Raw genomic sequence first — 6,000 nt, 5'->3', positions numbered from 1 at the left:
GGCAGAACAAAGGCCAAATACGTGTTGCTGTCCTCAGCCATAAGCCTGAGCTCTGCTCAGTGGCCAGAAAACACTCAAGTGAGGGGTTGAATTGCTTATGACTGAGCATCAACCCAAGTATAAGCCAGATCCACAGCAAGAGTACAGGGCGAGCAATTCTTCAAGCCACATCGGGACAAAAGTCAAGGCAGAAACTTGTCTGAAAACTTCTGAAAAAAGTCAATCTGTCTTGTCAACCCTGCAGAACTGTACTAGGTCCCGCAGGGTGCAGATGTCACCAGGTAGAGTTCAGGCCCCGGCTCTGGTTTTGCCACAGGAGGTGGTGGCGGCTGCAAGCATTGACAGCTTCAAGAGGGGATTGGATAAACACATGGAGCAGAGGTCCATCAGTGGCTATTAGCCACAGTATATTGTTGGGACTCTCTGTCTGGGGCAGTAATGCTCTGTATTCGTGGTGCTTGGGGGGCACAGTGGGAGGGCTTCTGGTGTCATGGCCCCACTGATGGACCTCCTAATGGCACCTGGGTTTTTGGCCAATGTGTGACAGAGTGTTGAACTGAATGGGCCATTGGCCTGATCCAACATGGCTTCTCTTATGTTCTTATGACAGCCAGAGATGGGCCAGAGATCACCAATAGATTCTGATCTTCTTAGTGCCAAGTTTGAAGTAAGAGCACCAGTAGGCAGAGATTTTGGCAAGCTGTTAGGTGTGCAGAATCAGCAGTGATGACTGATGCTTCCAAACCTTACAGCAACTGTGCCAGTCTCTACTAGCCTCAATTACAGGTCAGTGCCTAGCCCAGGGCAAAAGTCATACAGCTAGCACAATATATGTATTTCAAAGCTGGTACCTTTCTCACCAGCCATTTCGGTGTAGTGGGTTAAGTGTGCAGACTCTTATCTGGGAGAACCGGGTTTGATTCCCCACTCCTCCACTTGCAGCTGATGCAATGGCCTTGGGTCAGCCATAGCTCTGGCAGAGGTTGTCCTTGAAAGGGCAGCTGCTGTGAGAGCCCTCTCAGCCCCACCTACCTCCACAGAGTGTCTGTTGTGGGGGAGGAAGATAAAGGAGATTGTGAGCCACTCTGAGATTCAGGGTGGAAGGTGGGATATAAATCCAATATCATCATCTTCTCTCTCTCTCTTCTCTGCCTCTTCTCCAGCATTTATATTTGCTGGTACAGACAGCTGTTTGAGCACAGCCAAAGGGAAAACAATACCCAAGATTACTCTTTTCCATTATGTTTTATCCAGCTCGTATGGACTACATTAGACAGTTGGAGAAATAACAAACTACCCTTGATAAAGAGTCAATTCAGATGCATCACTTAAAGGTTTTAAGCCACAGGATGGTTGTTCCCTCCTCCACCCCCAGATTTGGCAGGGTTGCCCCACTGAGGAGACCTGTTTTTGCCTGTGTTGCAGGCGGCTTATTAAGACCACGGTATAATCATGGATGTGTTAAAATTTTGTTTCAACATGCTTTTGATTTTAATAGGTAAACCAAAAAGGCTTGCCAGTGCCAAATAGCCCCTTATATGCAGTCACTTCATTTTCTGTTATGGGAATGGCAGCGAAACTGAGCATTTTTATTTATTTGTTATTCATTTTTTATCCTGCTCTCCTCCTCTATCATGGGGCTCATAGCAGGTCCCAACACATAATAAACAAAATTATAGTATAATTAAAATGTACCAGTTTTTTTAAAATTCCAAACAATTACAGTTAATCAGATGGGACATATAATAACACTATAACACTGTCCCAGGGGGAGGAAGAGGAAGGAGAAAAATATAAGGGGGAATTCCCTGACTTCACCCACATGCTTGGCAGAAATTACAGGCCCTGCGGAACAGTCCCATGTCCCACAGGGCCCAGATCACACTTAGAAGCGTATTCCACAAAGCTGGAGTCAAAGCAGAAAAGGCTCTGACTCTAGTTGAAGCCAGGTGAATGCTCCTTGGTCCCAGGATTATCAATGAGTTGTTCAAGGAGCATAATGCTCTTTGGGGGGTATGCCAGGAGAGGCGGTCCCAAGGATGCCAATCCAAGACCGTGAAGAGCTATTCAAACTAGGTTGTAGTGGTGAAAAGCACAGTCAAATTACAGCCAAATTATGGCAACCCCTTGGCTCAGGGTCAGAGAGGAACAAGTCTTTTGCCATTCCCTGCCTCCGTGCAGCAACCCTGGATTTCCTTGCTGATCTGTCTGATGAGATCAGGCTAGCTTAGGACATCCAAGTCAGGGCAAAGACAAACAGGTGGTCTTCCATTGGTTGCCTCTGCACAGCAAACCCTGGTGTCCCTTGGTAGCTTCCCACCCAAACACGAACCAGAGCTGACCCTGCTTCGTTTCCAAAATCTAATGAGATCCAGCTATCCTAGGCCATCTAGGCCAAGGCCAAATCAATTTACTCGTATCAGTATAAATACATTTTTTTAAAACAAAACCTTGTATTGTTTCCGATTTCCACTTTGCAAGGCTGTTTTTCTTGACAAGCGAAAGAGAAGACAGCTGTGATTAAAGTTCAGACACACAATTCTGCCATCCAAGGCAACACAGACAAATGCTAGCCATATGTCTTCCGCTCACGAAAGGGAGAGCCAAGGCTTAATCCATAGCATGGCTCTGTCAAGAGTCACTCCATTTTGTTCCTCTCTCCATATGTATCCAATTATACAATGCTATGCTTGTGCCTGCTTGCTATGCTGCATTTGATATGAATTGCTGCTTGTTGCTTATCTGAAGGGAGGGTGGCATGTCTGGGAATTGGCTAGTTACTGCGCAACCAAGGTCGAGAACTGGAGGAGATGCGACCCAGGAACTGATAACACCACCTGTGGTGATGAGAGCATAATAGAAACCCCGCTCAAAACCCCCGCTTTAGCTTGGTGCGCTTTGGCTTGAATTATAGTCAGGGCAAAGGTTTATAAGCTGGAGGAACTGGTGGGAAGGTCAGTTCAGACAACGTGTGTGTATGCCAATGATGCTGGAATAAAGATCTTGAACTTGTCTTTTCCTTGGCTCTGGGTCTAACAGGCTCAACCTTCTTTTTTGACATCAGAATTCAAGCCTGGATGATATGAATTACAAACAGATAAATGCGCCCCTTGAGCAAGTGCACAGCAGGGAGAAACTATTATTTGCAAGCTTGGGGTAGGGGAGGGCAGTGAGAAATTGCTATGGGGGGGACAGCTTGAAGACCCCGCTCACCCACATCTCTCCTTTCAGAGAACCGGTACGGTGTAGGAGTTAAGAGTGTCAGACTGGTACCTGGGAAACCCAGGTTCAAATCCCCACTTGTGCCATGAAAGCCTGTTGAGTGACCTTGGGACAGTCACATTCTATGAGCCCAACTCACCTCACAGGGTTGTTGTGAGGATAAAATGGAAGAGAAGAGAATCATAAATTGCCTTGGGTCCCCTTTGGGGAGAGAGGCAGGGTGTAAATTAAATAAAATGAATATAAGCTCTTCAGTGTTCAAGCTGCTTGATTTTCCTACCCCTTCCCTTTGACCCTCAACATTCTATCCCTGATGGAGCATATTTAGATCTCAGTATCCCATTTTAGAACACCCCCCCCCCCCAACCTAGTTTGCAGTATCACATTTTCTGCATACTTGGAGCATCCCCCCATGTATGCAGAGATTCCTGCCTTGTCTGCTGGGCAGCCTAATTTGGGGGCTTTTATGACTGGGATGCTGGAGAAGAATCTTGAGAGTTCCTTGGACTGCAAGATCAAATCAGTCAGTCCTAAGAGAAATCAACCTTGACTGTTCCCTGGAAGGACAGATGCTGAAGTTGAAACTCAAAATACTTTGGCTACCAAATGAGAAGGGAGCACTCACTGGAGAAGATCCTGATTCTGGAAAAGACAGAAAGCAAAAGAAGAAAGGGACGGCAAAAGATGAGATGGTTGGACAGCGTTACTGATGTAACTAACATGAATTTGAGCAGACATCGGAGCAGACATGGTTGGAAGACAGGAGGGCCTGGCATGACTTGGCCCATGGGGTCGCAAAGAGTCAGGGTCGACTGTGTGACTGAACGACAATAACAACAAATGACTGGGATAGGCATAGTAGTCACTTCATGCACTATCTATTCTATGGCATTCCCAACAAATCTCCCATTCCAGTGTTGACATGACTCCAGTCTGTTGAATTTCAGCACGGTATTTTCCAGCCACTCCCTGGGACTAAGCCTACCCGTGTTCGTTAAGAAGCGGAGACGGCCTTCCAGATTTCTTTTTTTAATGACATTTGTCTCCAGACTACGGAGATCAGCTCTTTTGGAGAAAATGGATGCTTTGGAGAATGGACTCAGAGGCATTGTGCCCCACTGAGGTTCCTGTCCTTCCTGGGCTTTACCTCCAAATCTCCTGGAGTTTCCAAACCTGGATCTGGCAACCCTAGCCCCCATTTCCCCCCAGAGGCAGGGGGAGCTGGTAACCCTAACTCTCCCAGAATTCTCTGCTTTGCAGTATTTGGTATTTATATAACACTTTCTGAGGCTTCAAGGAAAGGAAAGGCCCCCTGTGCAAGCACCAGTCGTTTCTGACTCTGGGGTGACGTTGCTTTCACAATGTTTTCATGGCAGACTTTTTACGGGGTGGTTTGCCATTGCCTTCCCCAATCATCTACATTCCCCCCCCCCCCCAGCAAGCTGGGGACTAATTTGACCAACCTCGGAAGGATGGAAGGCTGAGTCAATCTGGAGCCGGCTACCTGAAAACCCAGCTTCCACCGGGGATCGAACTCAGGTCATGAGCAGAGCTTAGGACTGCAATATTGCAGCTTTAACACTCTGCACCATGGGGCTCTAAGGACTGCTTAATTTCTAGATAAAAGAGATGGGAGTTTCCCCGGAATCAATACCTCCTGCTACAGAAGGCCCCCGTCTTATGTATAGGGGTTGGTAGCCTTGTGAAAAACACACTCTGCATCTGCTCAGGAACACTTTCAACAATTTGTTCTTCCTTGTTCTAGTTCTGCCGGGAGATTGGCTCTCTGAAAGCCACATCCTTGCTGCTGCGACTGACCTCGGCAAGGAAAGGCTAGGCCTTGCCCCAGAAGTGGCACCCCACAGGAGGGCAAAGGCCTTCTCTGCTAGGCCTTGTTCCCATGGCGACTGAAAGGGAGCCTGTGTGTCAAGCAGCCCTCGGGGCGTTATGGAGTCCCTTGATGTTGCCATCCCTCTGGGGCCAGAGGTTACCATGGCAGCAACCTTCTTACTTCTCTCCTCCTCGCCCGCCTTCTTTTCGGATCCCCTCGCCACAATGGTCTTGGCTTTCTGTTGCCATGGCACCCGTGGGTGGGGGAGCAGCAGGATGACAAGGGGGTGGGAAGCACGGTGTGGGCTGGTTGAATGCGAGGCTGTGCCAGCCCCCTCGCAACCGTGGGCGCGGGAAAATGCCAAAGGACAGTCTCTAACACCCCCTCACACACTCAAACACACACTTTCCCCCCCCCTCCTGTGCTGGAAGAAGGGGGTGCAACAGATCCCCCCCTTCCCCCTATCCTGGGAATCGTGACCTCTCCAGCCTTCTCTGAGTCAGGGAATGGGAGGATGAGGTTGCCAACTCCAGGTTAGGAAACTCCTGGAGATTTGGGGGTGCAGCTTGAGGGGGACAAGGACATCCGTGGGGTATAATGCCTTATAGCCCACCCTCCAAAGTATCCCTTTTCTCCAGAGGAACTGATTGTTGTCTGGAGATGAGCTGTAATATCAGGGGCTCCCCAGGTCCCTCCTGGAGGCTGGCATCCCTGTCTCTGACTGGGCTGCCCAGGCTCATCCTCCAAAGCGGGACCCAGGCGTTCTGGGATCTCTTGGCCTCCCATCCTAAAAGCTCAGCTGCTGTACCAGGGACCCTTCCCAGTGCAGACCCATCATGGAGTCACATGCCCCCCCCCCAGTCTGGCACCCCCAGAAGGCTGGCACCCTAGGCAATTGCCTGGTTTGCCTGGTGGCAGGGCTGGCCCTGGGGGCTGCTCCATCGCAC

The sequence above is a fragment of the Heteronotia binoei genome, chromosome 13 (assembly GCF_032191835.1).
Source record: "Heteronotia binoei isolate CCM8104 ecotype False Entrance Well chromosome 13, APGP_CSIRO_Hbin_v1, whole genome shotgun sequence".
In the NCBI taxonomy this organism is placed as follows: domain Eukaryota; kingdom Metazoa; phylum Chordata; class Lepidosauria; order Squamata; family Gekkonidae; genus Heteronotia; species Heteronotia binoei.
The sequence above is the reverse complement of the archived record's forward strand: the minus strand, read 5'-3'. Positions refer to the sequence as shown.